The sequence below is a fragment of the Sminthopsis crassicaudata genome, chromosome 2 (genome assembly GCF_048593235.1).
Source record: "Sminthopsis crassicaudata isolate SCR6 chromosome 2, ASM4859323v1, whole genome shotgun sequence".
Classification (NCBI taxonomy): domain Eukaryota; kingdom Metazoa; phylum Chordata; class Mammalia; order Dasyuromorphia; family Dasyuridae; genus Sminthopsis; species Sminthopsis crassicaudata.
This window is the reverse complement of record NC_133618.1, coordinates 392,220,084-392,240,880: the sequence shown is the minus strand read 5'-3', so window position 1 is coordinate 392,240,880 and position 20,797 is coordinate 392,220,084. Positions and strand designations below refer to the sequence as shown.

Genomic DNA, 20,797 nt, shown 5'->3' with positions numbered 1-20,797 from the left:
CTCTGAAAACCATAGATCCCTAAGCCTGTCCATTCATGCAAGTGAAGTGGAGAATTTGCACCATTGCTGAAATGATGAAAGTCTAAAAATGACTCTCATATGAAAGATCTTGATAAACTAAAGTGTTCATAGCCAAACTAGGTAATTCAGTCCTTGGGAAAGCTGCCAAATTTCCCCTTCACTTTTCTATCTACAGACACTGCATGAGGCCAGAGAACCTACTTCCCCAAACATTTCCAGGCTTAGGAGGAAGTAGCATCAACAGATGTTCTCATTCTGACTACTAAATCACTTCCCCTTCGAAAGCTAGGTAGGCCCCACTCATCGACATCAACCCACACTTTTTCCACATTACATAATTCTCTTCTATTACCGAGTGTTTCCTAGCTGCCATCACATAAGTAGAAGCAGAACTGTAGGTACAATTAGTCTTTTGGTTGGATGACTTACACAATTACAGGCTCCTTGTGACCTAGCAACAAAGATACCCTATTCCCTGAGCCCACTGACCCTGGGATAGTCACCACTTTCACAAGTGTTGCTGTCACCTAGGGGCTTGCTTTTGCCTAGTTTTTGATGGCTCCTGCAATTGCTCAGTAACTTTACTGCACCTTGATGTTTCTCTTCATTAAGTGTAATGAGTATTTTGTCTTTAGCTGAACTACCTCAACATTTAATCATGAAGCAAATGCCAGAAAGTAATCAGAGGCCCTTATTTGCTATCCTTAATGTTGTCATTGGAACTTAAACTGGCCAATTTGGTCTAGGGCTTCAGTTCCAGATATCCCAAAGGGATTAGATACATTTCCTATAATTACACTTAAAGCCTTGTTTTAGTCACCAACTAAATAGGCATAATCAATAAAAACTTTTTTGGAAGGGGAAACAATTTATAATTTTATCAGGTAAAATTATTAGTGTTTCTTAGTGTGAAAACTCTTTTTATCAAGCAACTCAAGTTTGGAACTTATCTGATGTCTTTCCTCAGAGAGTTCTTTGGGGATATTAAGAAATTAAGTGACTTACTTCTATAGTCACATGGTCATTATGGCCATGTGTATCTTTGATTTGAATCTGTATCTTTCTGACTTTGAGACTGGTCTTCTGTCCACTTCCCAAACTGTCTATTATTTACCATAATAAATATTTTGTTAACCATTTCCATGCTCTATGGGATGGAGTTTAAATACAATACATAAAGATGATACAAATAGAGATCTTTCTAAAATCTTGTCATATTCTTCCATGCATAATATTTGTATTACCAATTTTAAAACTTTCCAAATTGTAATTATGATTTAAATCTACCTGAAATTTTCATAACATTTGTAATTATTCTATATATTTGTGCATTTTTCTAAAACTGGCATCATACAAAGTATGGTTCAGAGCTCAGACTGCATCAGTATCTATGCAAGTTTCCTAGCATTCAGTCTAAAGTATTGTAAAATTATGACAAAATGAAATGCAAAATGAGATGCATATATTTAGAGTTAAAAGGGGCCTCAGACATAATTTGATCCAATCCCTTAATTTTAATAATTGAGCAATTGAGACACAGAAAGTTTCTAAGATTTGATTAAGATTATACAGGTAGCAAAAAGCAGAGCCAGGATTTGACTTCAAGTAATACTTTCTTCATTCTTATGTTTTTCATTTTCTCAAGTTAATTGCAGACAAACTTTTGCTTGTTTGTTTGCTTGTTTCATGATCAGGGACATTAAATACCATTTCCTATGGCAATTGAGCACCTGACTACATGACGCGTAAGTGAACCTTATCACCTTGTCCCTCCCATATTTCAGGTCATACTGACCTCACACTTTATTTGAGTAGAGAATTGCATTTGGAAACAAGCAGAAAACTTAGTCACCAAATCTAGCACTCTTCTATTACACTTTCAAAGCACCTTTGGGAAGTGGAAGACAGGGACATATGGACAAAGGTTACATGCCTGAGAGGATGCCAGGAAGCATCATGCCCAGCTACATAGCCAGGGCAGTCTGACCTCAGGAGCACATGAGCCATGTAGTCACACACAGAATGCCTCAATACACAGGAATTGTAGAGGAGATAGTTACTCCATTCTTTTCAGAATCCTAGAGTTCTTTCTCTAAACTCATATCAGCTCTCTTAACTTGTGGCTCAGAGAACTGGACTCACTTTTGTCTTTCAAAGAAGCTAAATTTTCTCTGCAGTTCCAGAAAGGAGTTGTGAAAATCATTTAAGACATTTGTAGGTTCAAAAATATATCTGCATATCCAGATGTTCACTCCTCTGGTACCAAGTACAAAGCAGGATCCACAGTCTTAACTGACAATGCAAAACTGAAACCTCCAAGAGACTTTTTAAAAATGTCCTTAACAGTGAAGAGATAAATCAGGCTGAGCCATTGCTCATGACTGACTCTGTCTATTAGTCATTGATGTCTGCCTGAGAGTGATGAGTGAAAAGCCAACTTAAACAGTATGCATGAGGGAGAGAATTAAGTTGTACACCATACCTTCTAACACACCATACACAGGACACAAGTTGGCAGCTACTCCAGTGAAACTAGGTTAGCACTGCCAAAAGCAACATATAAGGTGTCCAATCCTAACTAAGAATACTTTGCCTTTACTAACTATTAAGATGGAATGGAAATTATCTTGGGAAAGTCAAGGATTACTTAATGTGAAAGTATCTTCTGAAAGATCTGTTAAAATGACAAAATCCTATGAACTGTATTCCCAAAATTCCCACTCCATTTTTTTATTTATGCATTTGTATAATTTTAGAAATTGAGATTAATAAAGTATCAATACAAGAATAACTCAGAAATGGTCCTGAGCTGACATAAAATGTAATATAAAAAGGCTTAGGGGTAGCAAATAATCAATCAATAAATAAACATTTGTTAAATGTCTACTAAGTACCAGGCACCATGCTAAGCTCTGAGAATACAAAAAGAAGAAAAAACAGTCTCTTCCTTTAAGGAGTTTACAATCTAATGGAGAAGATAATATTCAAATAAATATATACAAAGCAAGCTATATACAGGATAAATAGGAAACAATTAAAAGAAGGAAGAAAGTGGAATTAATACTGGTTGGAGAAGGCTTTCTGTAGAAAGTAAAAATTTTATTGGGACTTAAAGGAAACCAAGGAGGTCAGTAGTCACAACAGAGGAGGGAAAGTTTCAGGAATTAGGAATAGCCAGAGAAAATGCCTATAGCAAGGAAATAGATGTGATGGACCAGCCGGAATATCTATGCTACTATATTGAAGAGGACTTATGGTATAAGAAGATTGGAATTGTATGAAAAGGCTAGGCTATGAAGGGCTTTGAATACCAAATACAGCATTTTCTATTTCATTCTAGAGGCCATAAGAAGCCACTGGAGTTTATTGAGTAGAAAAGTGACCTAATATGATCTGCATTTTAAGAAAATTTCTTTACAATTTGGAACTATGCACAAAGGGCTATCAAATTGTGCATACCCTTTAATCCAGCAATCTCACTACTGGGTCTGTATCCCAAAAAGATCATAAAAGAAGGAAAAGGACACATATATGCAAAATTGTTTGTAGTAGCCCTTTTTGTAGTGGCAAGGACTTGGAAACTGAATGGATGCCCATCAGTTGGAAAATGGCTGAATAAGTTATGGTATATGAATATGGAATATTGTTGTTCTAAAAAAATGATTAACAGACTGATTTCATAAAAGCCTGGAAAGACTTACATGAACTGATGTTCAATGAAATGAGTGGAATCAAAAGAACATTCACTACAGTAACAAGATTATGTGATGATAAACTGTGATGGATTTGCCTATTCTCAACAATGTGGTGATTTAACTAAATTCCAATAGACTTAAGATGGAAAAAGCCAATCACATCCAGAGAGAATTGTGGAATCTGAATGTGGATTGAAGCACAGTATTTTCACTTTTTTTTGGTTTGTTTTGTTTTCTTTCTTATGCTTTTTCCCCTTGGTCTGATTTTTCTTGCATGATATAACAAATATGGAAAGATGTTTAAAATGATAGAACATATTTAACCTATAGTAGATTGTTTGCTGTCTTAGGAGGGGAAGTGAAGAGAGGGATGGAGAAAAATTTGAAATGAATATTGAAGACTATCTTTACATGTATTTGGAAAAATGAAATACAATCAAGAGGGAGAAATCACTTTACTGGCTAAATGGAGAATGGATTGGAATGTGCAGAGATTTGAAGCAGGCAAACCCACTAGGAAACTATTGCAATAATCATATTGTTTGGTGATACAGGCCTATGACAGAATGGTGAAAGTGTCAGAGGACAGAAGAGGACATACCCAAGAGACACAGCAAAGGTAAAATCAAAAGCCGTGGCAAAAATTTGAATATGGAGGGATGGGGAGGAGATGAGAGGCAGTAAGGGATCCAGGATGATTTTAGATTCTAGATCTGGAACTTGGAGGATTCAAAGCAAAGCAGATCTCCATCAATAGGAGAATGGTAAAGAAGTTGCAGTTCAATGCTGGGTGGAGTAGAACTAGGAGAATGTTGTTCATAGAAACAAGATTATATGATGATCATTCTGATGAACTTGGCTCTTTTTAGCAGCAAAGTGATAGAGGGCAATTCCAATGATATTGTGATGAGGAGAGCCATCTGCATCCAAAAAGAGGACCTTGGGGACAGAGTGTGGATCACAACACTGTATTTTCACTTTTTTGTTATTGTTTGCTTGCATTTTGTTTTCTTTATCACTTTTTTTCTTTAGATCTGGCATTTCTTGTACAGCCTGATAATTGTAGAAATATGTATAGAATTGTACATGTTTAGTATATATATTGGATTGCTTGCCATCTGTGGGGTGGGGTAGGGGGAGGAGAGGGAGAAAAAATCTGGAGCACAAGATTTTGCAGGAGTGAATAAATATAAAAAAGAAATCTACTATAGGCTGTACCCATTAGTCTGATTTTAGGTTGCTTTTAGAACAAGCCCCTTCCTCTAATTTAAAAAAAGACATTGTAGTTCATGAATGCAATAAAATATTTCTCACATCCAGGAAACAATAGATGTAATAAATACTAAATCACATTGAAAGACATTTAGAAAATGAGAAAAAGAAAGGTAATGATTACAATAATGTAGATGGAAAGGAAAACAGTAGCAAAACAATCAAAGGTGAATTTTCAAAATTATAATTACTAAGCTTGAGTTCAAAGATGAGGCTTCCTTTTTAGCAAAATAAAAAACTAAATTAGGGAACCCAATGGAGAATTTGACACTTGCTTGATGTGTCAATTCATTTTGCTTAATTTTTTAAAAATTTTATTCTCTGATGTAAGCTAAGACAGAAACAGGAAGGAATGCCTTGGGAAAGTACATGTAAAAATTGAAGCTATCAATAAAACTAAAATAAAATGAAAATAGACCATGAAAGAGAAGAAGAGATATATGAAAGCTAATGATCACTCAAGCTTTTTAATTGCTCTGGAAGGTAATGAGGTATTTGCCTTGTGGCCCAAGAGGTAACTTGCAATATTTTAATCATAGTCATATCAATAGACTAAAGCCCCCAAATTCTGCAAAGTATATTCTTAGAATGTCTGCTACATTACCCATTTTTTTTTCTTTCAACATATACTTCATTTAAAGAATATCTATTTATTTTGGCCTTTAAAAAATGCTGAGCACTGAGTTTTCTGTATGTATATGTGTGTTTTGTGTGTGCGTGTGTATGTTTTGTGTGTATGTCTATCTCTCTGTGTCTGATTCTTTGTCTATCTCTTTGTATCTTTCTACCCTTGTCTCTGCCTGAATCTACATCTCTTTGTGTGTGTCTCTTTCTCTCTCCCTCCCTCCCTCTCTCTTCCTCTCTCTCTCTCTCTTTTATTTGTTACAACAAAATTCTCAATGGTGAAGATGGGGGCTGTATCTGAAGATGAGTGTGATTTTAAAACAAAAAGCATCAATAAAATATAATCCTTTTGAGGGGAGTGTCTGTTTTTCATATAATCTCCAGCACTTAATATTGTGTTGAACATTGTGGGTTTTTAATAAATGCTCATTGGATTAAATTACTAGAAATAATTTTTGAGAGCAGATAGTTTTATTTGTTCTTTTTGTATCCCCATGTGTCTAACACTTCCTGGTACATAGCAGTCATGTAATTAATGTTTGTTGGCTGCTGAATTAATCGATTAGACAATAAGCATCCTCATACACTTAGTTTTCCAACTGCAAAGGCTGACATCCACTGAGTAAATAGGAATTTCATTTAGGAGGATTCGATGTTCCAGAGTTTGTTACAATGAACAATATTAGTTGTGTGCAGAAGCACCAGGGAACTATTGTCATCTAATAGAAGTCCTTTTGCCATTTGGACACTGTGCTGCACATCCTCCATGACAGTGACAAATATCTTTTAATGAGATATGCTTTCCTATATCAAACTTTGCTGGATTGATAACTACTCATAACTTCTTGAAGAAAATCATCTTTTATTTTTTTTTAGATTTAAAGAAATAATATGCTATTAATTTATGCATGAAAGATAATTTGTCAGATGAAAACTTTAGAAATATTGTTCTCTAATAAATCAAAAGTGTTTGTGTGTGTGTAAAAGTCAGCAAACTATAAACAGAGCAGAACTTTGTAGCCTCTATACTTTTCAATAAATTGCCATGAAGAAGCCTTTGGTTTGTATGTGCATTATTTTTATTAAAATTTTGTAAAGGTAGGAAGGAATATATAAAAATTAATAATTATTTTACTTTCAAAATTGTTAGAGGCAGCTAGATGGCACAGTGGATAGAGCATTGGCCCTGAAGTTAGAAGGGCCTGAGTTCAAATCTGGCTTCAGACACTTAATACTTCCTAGCTATGTGATCTTGGGTAAGTCACTTAATCCCAATTGCCTCAGCAAAAAAAGAAAAAGAAAAAAAGAAAGAAAGAAAGAAATTGTTAGAGGGGGAATAATGATATTGCCTGGGATTTATTTAAATGTTTGTTTTACTTCCCTACTTTTCAGGTATGTTAAGAATTGGCTCTTTGCTACCACAAAATTGTGCCATGTCTAAGACCACCCTACTTTCTGTGTATTTGGTCTTCTCCAGCTGTTCTTACCATTATTGCTTTACTTCTACTTCCTCAAACCAGGGATTAATGTTGATATACAAATGTATTGGCTCTTCTACCATCCAGGTTTCAAAAAAAATAGTTTGTTGTAGAAATCTACTTATCTTTTCCATTTTTCATCCATTCATTTATTCTTCCTGTTTCATCCTTAGAAGTCCTAAAGACTGTGTGGTTTAGTTGAATTTCTCAATAAAAATCTGTAAATTTATTTTTCCTATTTCATGAAGTCAAAACTGACCCTATGTTTCTACCATATGCTTCCTTGACAAGATTTTGCAGAAGAGTTTACATCCATTCTACCCTTATCTGTCATATATTGCTCTGGTTGACAAAAAGATCAAATTTTTGCTAATTGAAGAAAAAGTAGCTCTAGATTCATATACTCTACTTCTGAAGTATGTTTTCTAACATCCAATTTTCACTTCTCCACTTTTGCCTTCACATTATTAAATATTAAAGTATACTGGGGCAGCTAGGTGGTGCAGTGGATAGAGCACCAGCCTTGAATTCAGGAGGACCCGAGTTCAAATCTGGTCTCAGACACTTAACACTTCCTAGCTGTGTGACCCTGGGCAAGTCACTTAACCCCAGCCTCAGGAGGAAAAAAAATATATGCTTAAAAAATATGCTTAATTTGGTGCATTTCATCAAGTTTCTTTAATATACTTTCCTCCTCATCCCTTACAACAGCTAAAGTGGTCATAACTTACAATTATTTTCATGCTGATCTTTTTGCAAATGTTCACCATGGGTACTAGAGTATGAGATGACCAAGTGCCAAATGACATGTTTTATGTTTCAAGAAAGTACTTAGACATAAAATAAAACCATCTACCTCTTTATTTGCCACTTCAAAGAAAACCTCTGAGTCATTTTATTTAGTTGCTACTCCTTTTTGTCTTCTAATTTAATTTTGACATAGAATGCCAAGATTGATTTGTTCCTCCAATAGAATGTCCACTCATTATTCATTGACCAAGGAATTTATTATATAACAATTTAACTGGCCTTTGAGATTGTCTAAAACTTTTGTGATCCTTCTTTACCTCCTTTTTTCCTACTATGCACATCACACAAGAAGCAAATAAGGACCCCACAAAACTAAAGGTGCTTTATTTTTTAATGGCTTTCCCTGGTTAATAATTCATCACCAGTTGTCCAGGTTACTGGGGTGAATGTCTTTATACTTAGACTGATCATCCAGAAGACAGACATAATCCACACTATAATGAGGTTCCAAAGTACAACTTTTTTCAGGCCAAAGGACTTTTCTATATGTAATTAAATTTTTCTTATAGTTCCTGATCTTTACCTTGACTCATTCATTGTTGTCCTGTGCAATTATTGAGTGATTTTCTTTGAGAGGTATTGAAGTGTGTGTGGTTTCTGCATTCAATGGCCTCAGACTACTGTGATATATAGATAGATAGATAGATTCTTACATTTTTAAATGCATGTACAATTTTTCTGGCACTTTTTCTTATTATGTGAGTCTATGAACCAGCTTTTTAATTTAATTCACTCTGGTCGCCTTCCTCCTCATTTACCTTTTGTATTTGTCACTACTAATTAGTTGTTTACTAACTATAAATAGAGTCTGTTAACTTTGTATATAAACTAATGTGAGACATATTCTGAATTTAAGGCATTTGTAAAGTATATAAACTGCATTCTACTTTGTGGATTTCATTTTGGATATTCAGAGATCTTTTCTTGGCTTCTTTTGACCTGCTTTCCTGCTTTCCAGTGTGTTCCAAAAAGATGAGGCTTTGAATTTTTTTTTATCTTTCTTGTTTCTACTAATATATTCTTTAAATAATTTAATTAATAAGGAATAATTAACTGTCTACTATGCGCCAAGCACTATGCTAAGCACTGGGGATACAAATATAATGAATGCAACAAACCCACCTCACAAACAGCATATAGTACAGCAAGGAAAGAATAAATAGATATAGCATACATACAAATTAAACATAAAAGGGAATATATATATAAATACATTTAAAATAATCAACTATAAGATTGAAGTCACTAGCAGTTGGAAGGATCAAGACTTGCTTCGTATAGGAAATACTATATTGAATCTTGAAGAAAGAGATGAAATCTCTGAGGCAGAGCCAAAGATAAAGTTTATTCCAAACAGAGAATGGAAAGAAGAGACTGAGTGCTCTAAGTTTGAATTAGAGAAATTTGTGGCTCAATAATAAAATTCAGGAAAAGGGTGGGGCAATTAATAATGAATTTGGAAAGATAGATTAAGGCAGGATTGTAGAAGAGTTTAAGTGCTAAACAAAAAAGTTTATATTATCCTAAAGGCAATAGGGAATTAATGTAGGGTTTATTGAATGAAATCATATCTAATCTTAAAGAATCAATCACTTAACCCATAATTATTAAACAAATTTTATATACCAGGCAATGCATTAGATGTAAAAGAATGAAAGGATACCTACATACAAGATTTTGCAATGAACTGAGTGAAATAATAAGACATACATCACAGTATGCATACACACAAACAATAAGTATACATACATAAGCACATATAGAATGAACATAAAGTTAATAAAATCAAAATATTTTGAGAAAGAGGTCACAATCAATTGGAAAATATGGAAAGATTCCATATAGAATATTATGCTTTAGCCATGTCTTGAAGGAAGAGAGGAATTCTAAATGGTAAAGAGGAAGAAGGAATCTATTCCAGACATTAGAAATATCTAGTACAAAGGAACAAAGAAGGAAAGTGGGCTGTCCTGTAAGAGGAACAAAGAGAACACATCTATTTGGTTAAATTGCAAGAAGACAGGGAAGAGAATAATATCCATTTCAGGGGTGGGAGGGCAAGGTGTTGGGACTATGTCATAAAAGACTTTAAAAATTAAACTGAGGGAGGCAGATAGGTGGCACAGTGAATAGATCACCAGCCCTGAAGTCAGGGGAAACAGAGTTCAAATCTGGCCTCAGACACTTACCACTTCCTTTAGCTGTATGAGACCCTGGGCAAGTCACTTAATCCCAATTGCCTCAGGGGAAAAAATTAAACTGAAGAGTTAATATATTATTCTAGAGGCCATAGAAAACAAGCAGAATTTGTTGAGAGGAGTGTTAAGATCAGACTAGCACTTAAGGAAGATCACTTTAATAATATTGATGAGACACTGAGCCAGCAAAACCAATTAATTGGAAGATATTAAAATGTTATAGGTTATAAAAATATATTATAAAACAGTGGCCATCAAAACCATTTGGCACTGGCTAAGAAACAAAGTAGTTGATCAGTGGAATAGATTAGGTTCACAAGACACAAATCCAAAGACCCCAGTTTCTGGGGCAAGAACTCACTATTTGATAAAATTGTTGAGAAAATTGGAAAATAGGTGTTGGTCAATATCTATTTTCTGCCATACTAACACCCTATACCAAGAAAAGTTCAAAATGGGTTCATGTTTTAGACATATAGGGTGATACTATAAACAAATTAGGAGAACAAGGGATAGTTGATCTCTCAGATCTGTGGAGAAGGAAGCCATTTATGGTCAAAGAACTAGAGAACATTATGAAATACAAAATGGATAATTTTAATTATATTTAATTAAAAAGTTTTTTTTACAAACAAAATCAATGTGGAGATACAAACATCAGATAAGGCAACTGATTGAAAATGTGGGATAAGAGGGGGGAGGAGTGAGTGAAAAGATAGAAAACAGAATAAACAATTGTAGAAAGCTGATCAACAGGATGATTTCAGAAAGATCTGGAGACACTTACATAGACTGATGCTAAATGAAGTGAGTAGAACCAAGAGAACATTGTACACAGCAACAAGATTATGTGATCAATTCTATTGGATGTCTCTTTTCAACAGCAAAGTGATTCAAGCCAGTTCTAATGGTCTTGTGATGGACATCTGCACCCAAAGAGAGGATTATGGGAAATGAACATGGATCACAACATAGTATTTTCACTTTTTTGTTGTTGTTTGCTTGCTTTTTATTTTCTTTCTCATTTTTTTCTCTTTGATCTGATTTTTCTTGTGTTACATGATAATTATGGAAATATATATAGAAGAATTGTATATGTGTTTAACATATATTGAATTACCTGAAGTCTAAGGGAGAGGGTAGGGGAAAGGGAACAAGAAAAAAATGTGGATTTGCAAGGGTGAATGTTGAAAATTTATGTGTGTGTATATATATGTATATATGTGTGTGTATATGTAGGTATGTATGTAAGTGTATATATATATATATATATATATATATATATATATATATATATATATATATATATATATATACACACTTATATATACTATATATATATACACATATATATATATATACATATATATATATATACTTTTCTGATGAGTTTCTTCCACGTGAGATTGTTCCCTCCCTTAAGTTTCATTCTAAATGCCTTGCACTAGTTTTTGTGATTCAGCTCACTTGAAAGAATCAATACCTATACCAGATGTCCCCTGTAATCTGTAGGCTCTTATCTGCCAAAAATGTCTAACATCTAATAGCAAGTAGTTATTAAGCACTTTCTATATGCTAGACACTATAAGAAATGCTGGAGCTCCAGGTAGAGGAGATGAAACACTCCCTACTCACAAGAAGCTTATATTCTCATGAGAAAGATAGTAAGTATATATCAGTAATGTTTATGCACATAATGCTGAATTGCAGCTGAAACAGTTGCCACCTCAATGCTAAATGGGTACACTGTAAATTCTCTCACCAACTTCAATAAGGTCCTAATTGCATCAAAGCAATCCTTTTATTCTTCCTTAATTCATTTCATGTCACTCTATACAGAAGTTATTGAAGGACTTTTCTTTTCCTTGAGCCTGACACACCTCCACAAATTTATCTGTGGTCACTGAGTCAGCCAACTAAGTGAGAAGGACAATTAATAGCCAACACACATAAACACTGGCCAAAAAAAAAAAAAAAAAAAAAAAAAAAAATCCAAAAAACAAACAACAACAACAACAAAAATACTGCCTTACCCTCAGGCCATTCATTCATTCAATTTTATCCATCTGGAGTTGGCTCAAGCCTACCACTCCATCCAGTTTCAGATCCAGAATAAGAGGAAACTTTCTGAAGGAACCACCCACCATTCTTAAAGTGTCATATGTGAAAAAATGCTTCTCTTTATTTTCATTGTTTGTGGAAATCACTCGAGGCAAATCATACTACTTGAAGCTCTTTATTGCCAGATGTCTCTTTAATTACCAAATTATCCAATCAAATTGTGGATTAAATCCATTAAAATGTCATACACAATATGTGTGTGTAACTCTCTAGATAGCTGCAGAAATATAGTAAAACCATTCTGGCTGAAGGCATAATTTGTGTGTGGTATATATGCATGTATTTGAAAATTGTATTTATGTGTACATATATCTGCATGTTATGTTCCACATGTGTATTATGTTTGTCTCATGTGTGTATATATGAACATACATTAAGATATGGATATACATTCTATATGTGAATATGAACACATAAACATATACACATATCTATATTTATATCATCTATATTAACATATTAATATATGTACATATAAATACATAGGGATAGAGTGTGAGGGAGTAGGAAGGGATTAGAGAATGATTTCATTAGTACAGGAAACTCCTAAATGAGAAAACTCTCTTCTAAAAATGCAGACAGGTTGGCACATTTTCAGCAAATTTAAAGTTTTAGAAAATTTCCTACAGCCCTGAGAAGTTAAGTAAGACAGAAAGACTAGACTTGGAGTACAGAAGACTTGGGTTTAAAAAACTATCTCATATAAACACTAACCATGGACTAGACTTGGAGTACAGAAGACTTGGGTTTAAAAAACTATCTCATATAAACACTAACCATGTGATTACAGATAGGCAGACACTTTAACTCTCAGGGCCCAAGGTAAGTAAAACTAGAAATTGTAGATTAACAGGCAATTTAAATTGATAAGAGGAGTTTCCATTCTGGAAGTTTCTTGTAACAATAAAGTCACTGATCAAAATCCAAAGTTAGAAATATAGGCTTATTTATTTATATACATGCATAGGCAAAGATTAATTTGCTATTGTGACTGAGGCACCGTTCTCCAGGTGTGAGAACATCTTCCACCTATACATTACAAGTTTTCAGCAATATAGCAGCTAAGTCATAGATAGGAAAGTTCTCAGGCCAGTTTCTTTCTCTTATAGTAATTTTAAATTTTCAGAGAGAACATTTACATCTTGGAAATCAACAAACACTACAAATCAAGATTTAATGTAATGTATTGTTGATTTTCTATTCTTAAGAAAACAAAGGGGAAAACTTAAAAGAGAGCCCTGCTTTTTCCTTCTCCCCAAACAATTGTTAACTCTTTACTAATATACCTTGGCTAGGAAGTAGCTAACTTAAGGTATACAGGTATGTCTATAGTCATACAACTAAGCAAATTTCAATGGTAGGATTTGACCTTCGGTCTTTATTACTCCAAGTTCAGTACCCAGCTATGAAGCTGCCAATTTTTTTGGGGGGGGGAGAAGGGGAAACATGACCAGAAATCAGAAATCCTTGACTAGAAAGGTGGAGGGTTAGTGTAAATTTGGTAACATGTTAATGTACTCTTTTCTCTCTCTACTTTCCTCCTGCTCTTGTGGCGGCAGCATTAAAGAAAATCAGGCTAATGGTGCTCCCTGGGAAATTGCCATTTTGGAGGAGAAGTGTGACCAGAATGAAAGAGTGCCGATTAGTCACTGAGTGGTGGAAATGAAACCTGTTAACAATTCTGTAGCTCCTCATGGAAAGAAGAGGAGGGAGCAGCCCCCTGGGTGATCCAGCCTTGCCAGTCCTTCCTAAAAACAATTACAGAATGCAAATATTTATAAACCACACACTTATTCGGCACTCTTCAGTATGCTAAAAACAAACACTACATTCCCAACCCAAGATGGACAAATGCTGCACTGAACAGCCCCAGCCCCACCCCACCCCCCTGCTCCTTATGTTGAAATTCAGGAAACTGAAGCTGAGAGAACATGGCCCTTTTCCCATCGACTTCAAGAGTAAATCAAACGTTCATTGTTTTTAATTTTCAGATGTCTTCCTATACACGATGAATTGTTCTGGATATAAGTGTTATTCTAGTAGCTGCTAAACTCTCTGAGGGCTTATTTTCCTGGATAGGAATTGTGATGATGTGGTGCCTGTTTTGATGATGTGATGAGAAACATACTAGATTTGGAGTCTAGAGTATTTGGGTTTGAATGCTTGCTCTGCTACTTCCTCTGTGACCTCGGAGAAATTATTTAATCTCTCTGGGCCTCAATTTCCTTATATATGAAATGGGGGGAAGGAGAATATAGCAATAAAGATAATATTTCAAAAACATTTAAAGAAATAAAAAAATAAAATGAGAAGATTAGATTAAATAAGCATTAAGGAAATTGGGATCAATCAGTAAACTCCTACTATGTGCTAGACACTATGCTAAACACTGAAGATATAAAGAAAGCTAAAACACAGTTGCTGTGCACTTTTTCTCCCCTTCCATTCCTCAGTTCCTCCCTCCCTTTCTCCCTTTCTCTCTGTCTCTCTGCCTCTCTCTGTTTCTCTGTCTCTCTTTCTCTTTCTCTCAACTCATTCAATCATTCACCTATTGGTGAGCTGTAATGTTCTGTTGTCTCCAGAAACTGCCGATTGCTGTCTGGAGGAGATCTGCTGTCTCAACTCAATTCCAGACTAGACTCTTCTTCCTCCAGAGAGCCGTCCCAACTCTGTCCTAGAGTAGACTAACTCCTTCCTCAATGTTGTCTTTTTTTATCCTCCCAGAGAATGGGCAGGTGAAAACTCAAGGGCTTGTGGGAAAATTACTTCAACCAATGAACTTTCTCCTTTTAAAGGTGTGTAAACTCCTTTTCATATGTAAACTCCTCCTCAGAAGTTCAAAGGAGTAAACTCCCCTTAAAAGGTGGAACTAAAGGTGTGAACTAGAGAATTGTTAAGTATCAACTTAGCACTTAGTAAGAACCTAACAGTGAGCATCCCCTCAATTGCCATACTTTTGCCATCACAAAAAGAAATGCTATAAATATTTTTGTACATGTTCTCCCTCCATTTTTACATGAAAGTTTCAAATCTTCCTCTTAATATTATACACATTTTAGGATATTTACTATTTAAGCCCCACCCTACACAAAGTACTTTTTTCTCATTTTTCAAATAGAAACTGTGACTTTGATTAGCAGAATTCCACTTTGCCCCAGACATTAAAGAAAATTATCCTCACTAAATCTGTTTTTCCAGTATATAAAATATTTTCCCAAAACATAGTTCCCTTTCATAGATTTGGCTTGAACTAGAATCTTCAAATCCCAAACTAAAATCTTCTACCCCTAAGGTAAACCCCAATGGACTGGGAAACTACTAAAATTGCTTAGTGTTTAAAGCTTCTAGAAGTTTGAATGACTTGTAGAGTTAACCAGTTGTTCAATAAATATTTCTTAAACATCTATTATGTGATAGATACCATTCTAAACTCTAGAGATGCAAAAAGAAGTCAAAGATAATCTCTCCCTTCAATTAGCTCACAATTTAACAAGTAAATAAATATAGACAAACAAGTTATCTAAAGGATAAATAGGAAATAGTTAACAGAAGGAAGGTAATATAATTAAGAAAGATTAGAGAGGTTAAAATCAAACACACTTATCCTTTTTTGATCCAATCAGAAAATTTGACCTCAGATAAACAAATTTCATTTATGTATGACTTTCTTTGATTTACCAATTCTATAACTCAATCTCTTTTTCTTACTCATAAAGATTTAACTGCTTAGAGCATCTTTTTCATTAAAAAGGGAAAGAAGGTTGGGTTCCATTCTTTAGACTAAGATAATGAAGGGGTCATGTCTTTTGAGGGGGGAAAAAGAGGGTGTGAAGGCTCAAAGGAGACATGTTGTCAAATATTTGAAATCTATTAAAAAGGAATTAGTCTTTTTTTTCTGTTTGGCCTCAGAGAATTGAGAGAAGGAAGCAATGAGTGAAATTTTCAGAGTGGCAAATAGATGTCACCTCACTGTAAAGAAGAAAGCATTAGAGCAGTATCTCAAAGTTGGAAGGAAACTTGATGGCCATCTAATGCAAACCATATCTGAACAAGAGTCACTTAGTGACCAAGGTATATGTTGTATCACAGCATTAGAGGTGGGCACACCTTAGAGGTCTTAGAGAATCTAATGGGAAATAATAGAATATAAAAATAACTATGTACAAAACAAGTTCTAGAGAGGATAAATTGGAGATATTCAATATATAAAAGGTATAAGCATTAAAGAGGATCAGGGAAGACCTTGTAGAAGATGAGATTTTATGGTCAAAAGATATGAACATATAAATTTCAGACAAAGAAATTGAAACCATTTCTACTCATATGAAAAAAATGCTCTAACTCACTATTAATAAGAGAAATTAAGACAACTCTAAAGTGTCACTGCACACCTCTTAGAGTGGCTAAAATAATAAGAAAAGATAATGATAAATGTTGGATGGGATGTGGGAAAATTGAAACACTAATACATTGTTCATGGAGTTGTGAACTGATCCAACCATTCTGGAGAGTAATTTGGAACTATGCTCAAAGGGTTATCAAACTGTTCCTATCCTTCAATCCAGCACTGTCTCTAGTAGTTTCTAATACTTCTGTAGAAGTAGGTTATATGAATGTAATGGAATATTATTATTCTTTAATAAATGATCAGCAGGATGATTTCAGAAAGACTTAGTCAGATTTCCATGAACTGATACTAAGTGAAATGAATTGAACCAAGAGTGTATTATTGTACAGAGCAATAACAAGATTATGTGATGGTCAACTCTGATGGAAATGGCTCTTCCAGAAAGAGGAAAGTGGAAACTGAATATGAATCACAACATAGTATTTTCACCTTTTCTTATTGTTTGCTTGCTTTTTTCTCACTTTTTTTTCTTTTTGATCAGATTTTTCTTGTGCATCATGACAAATGTGGAAATATGAATAGAAGAATTGCACATGTTTAATATATATTGGAATACTTATTGTCTAGGGGAGGGAGTGATGGAGAGGGAGAGAGAAAATTTTGAAACGCAAGGTTTTGCAAGAATGAATGTTGAAAACTATCTTTACATATATTTTGAAAATAAAAAGTATTATTAAAAAATAAAAGAATATGATATTTTACCTGGGATTTTATTTTTTTGTCTTATTTTCAGAGGCAAGTGGAATTAAATGACTTGTTCAGGATCCCACAGTTAGTAGCATAAAGTGTCTGAAACCAAATTTGAACTCAGGTGCTTCTAACTCTGTTAGATCCTCTAGTCATTAAATCATCTGGATGCCACTAGCTGGAACTTAAAAGAAAACAACGAAGCCAAAAGGTGGAGATGAGGGGTGCAGATATTATATTCATACAAGATAGACAATGAAAATACCCAGAGTATGTAAACAGAATGTCTTGTGTGATGAACAGCAAAGAGGTCAGCATTACGGGAGAGCAGAGGGAAAGGAAGGAAGGAAAAGAGTAAGATATAAAACAAGATGGAGTCAGGTTAAAAATGAGTCAGGAAGGGGGCAGCTAGGTGGCGCAGTGGATAGAGTACCAGCCCTGAATTCAGGATGACCAGAGACCCTGGGCAAGTCACTTAACCCCAGCCTCAAAAAAAAAAAAAAAGAGTCAGGTTGTTGAATGCCAAACAGGAAATTTTATAATAGATCCTGGAGGAGATATGAATCCATTGCAGTTTATTATATAAAAGGAGTAACATTCAAATCTGCACTTTAGGAAGATTAATTTGACAGCCAAATGGAAGATGGACCGAAATGGTTAGAGATTTGAAACAGAAGCATAGATTTAGTGCCGAAAATGTCCTGAGTAACTGTACTTCAACACCCCAATTTCATGGAGAAAGAACTATGGTCTAGAGAGATAAATAACTTGCACAAAGTTACACAGGAAGCAAAAAGCAGAGCCAGTTTTGAGATATGTAGGTGGTACAATAATTAGAGCACCAAGCTAATTAGAGGAGAGGAGAAGACTTGAGTTCAAATCTGAGCTCCAACATTTACTGTGTAATCCTGGGCAAGTCACTTAACTTCTCTTTACTTTAGTATCCTTATTTTGTAAGATGGGGGAAATAATAGTACTTATCTCTTATGATGATTGTGTGAACCAAGTGAGATAATATTTATAAAACACTTATTATTGTTTTCCATTTTCAAAGAAGACCAAAAGGTAATCCCTGTTAGAATTGAGTTCCAGTGTGTCCTACTATAGCTGATCACACCAATATGAACTTAGAATGCTCTGACACAGATCAGACACAAATAGACTGTGTATGAACATTGTTATTTTGCATATTTTGCATTTTCTTTGGGCTAATTCAATTCTGCTTTGCTCATAGAACACAGCGCCTTCTCTGATAAGAGCACACCATGTTAGGTGGTCCTGTGCCAATGTCTCTCTTGTCACATCATTGATTCCAAAATTCTTAAGAGATACCTTGAAAGTGTCCTTGTATTACTTTTTCTGACTGTTAAAGAGGACTCTGGCAAGAATTTTGCCCAGCAATGACTAAGAGAGAAAAAGAGAGAGAGAGAGAGAGAGAAAGAGAGAGAGAGAAACCCCCTGTGATTGACACAAAAAATTCTATTCCCTTTACCTTAATAAAGATGGACAATGAAGGCATCCTTAAACTATTGAAGCATAACTTCCTCTTGCCACATAATCTGGAATATTTCAGATTTGTGCAAATTGTGCACATAGCACAGTGCCTAGCACTGTATATAATATTGAAATATTACAACTCCCACCCATTATAACATAAATCTCAATACAAAGCTCTGTGAGAGTCTTAGGAACTGAAAGATTTAACCTAGGGGGTAGACCTTTAAATCAAAAGAATACATATGGAATTATATTGGGACATAGATTTAGGAATACTTGAAACACTCTTAAGAAGCTAATGGGAGCATTTAATTAAATTCAAAGAACTATGTATTAAGATCCTACCATGTGGGAGACATGGGGAGAGAAAGATAAAATCATCATGGTTCCTGACCTCAGGCAGCTAACATTCTGCTGGGAGTGAAGGAGAGCAGGAGGAAACAGAATACAATATGTACAGTGGTCAATAAATCTGAGGTAATCTGAGATGAAAGAGACAGAAAAATGGTAGCACCCAAGCAGAAACTTGGAGGAGTAGAGAAAACCAAGTCTTAATCCCTTGTTTAAGAATGCAGGTTATTATCAGGTACATCAGACACTCTGCTCTCCTTCCCCTACTTCTGGATGTCAGTGCTTCCTGATTACAATAAAAATTAAATAACAACAAAGTAAAAATAGGACAGTAGAATGCTAATATGAAAAGTTCAATGGGGCCAATCAAGACCTGCAGTCTAAGGCAAAAACTGCAAATGTCAGCATAGCTCACTGTTACCTTGGGGCAAATTTGGGAATTGATCTTGGATTTCTGGGAAGATGAGAAATGGCAGAATTCTTCCAATTAGTGGCGCTCCAGGAATGTCTTGAACTAAGCTGAGGACTATAGGAATGAAGCAATGGGCAAAGAGCCTTTAGTTAATCAATTTAGGAACTAGGTATTCTGGGAAAAAGAGGGAATCAAATTATATCACCTAACCTTTTGCAATCCTAGAGCAAACATTCCATTAGACTAGGGGTAGTTGCAAGAATTATAGCTTCTTTGTTAAAACTACAGGTGAATCCTTATATTCTAGAAACTGAAACAGAGTGAAATTTATCTAATAGAATCCTCAATATGGTTGATTGCAATATGTAACAATTGCAATAATTACTGATGGAGATTATAGCTCCTGCCTTCCCACTCTGCCAACCCCATATCTTTTCTTTTTCTGATTGCAACATTCTTTCCCCCAAAAAAAATATGGCTTTCTTTGTGTTAGCTGACACATTGGGCATGGTTCGCTATATACTCTTGACTGGTACATAATGTAAAGCAAATTAGGGTTCTAATCATAGGGAAAATAGTAAAAGCTACTGATTTAAGTCAGGGTGTATTTTTTTTAAATCTCATGGTAAGTAGGCAGGCAGGCAGTTAGCCAGCTGTAATTGCAAGGAAAACAGAGTATGACTTATTGTTTTACTTTAAAACACACCAGAAAACGTTCATTATTCTTCAAAGTAGTCACCTCAGTAGGTCACATATTTCTCCCATAGATGCTGTCCTTACTCAAAATATGTTGACTGTTTTTTGGGGGGAGACTCCTTCAGAGTATCACTCTCTGGTCACTTTAGATAAAAAGATAAAAATGATATAGCAATAATAAAATTAATAATAATAGTAGTAATAATAACTTTCCCACTCAAGAAGCTCCACTGTATTTCTTTTACTTCTTAGATCTTCTATTCATCATGTAAAATCCTTCATAAGCTGTGTCCAATCTATCTGTTCCACTTTATGACACATCACTCCCCTATATTCACTCCATAGGCCATCTAAATTGTCCTTGCTGTTCCTCATTCAACATCTCATCTCTTATTTCTGTGTGTTTGCAAGCTTTGGACCATGTGCCTAGAATGTATTCCTTCATCATCTCTGGCTCTTATAAACCCTAACTTTCTTCAAAGTTTCTCTAAAGTATCACTTTGTCTATATGATGTCTTTATAACTTC

At 34.7% G+C, this 20,797-nt stretch overlaps 1 long non-coding RNA gene across 1 annotated transcript in view; it reads left to right on the top strand.

The window, feature by feature from the left end:
- Positions 1–17,136, top strand: part of LOC141553538 (uncharacterized) — a 59,377-nt gene extending 42,241 nt beyond the window's left edge. The window contains exons 2-3 of the long non-coding RNA XR_012485506.1: positions 4,271–4,335; positions 13,779–17,136. This is a non-coding gene — a long non-coding RNA (uncharacterized LOC141553538). The remainder of the gene's footprint in view (positions 1–4,270; positions 4,336–13,778) is intronic.
- Positions 17,137–20,797: the final 3,661 nt, after the last annotated feature.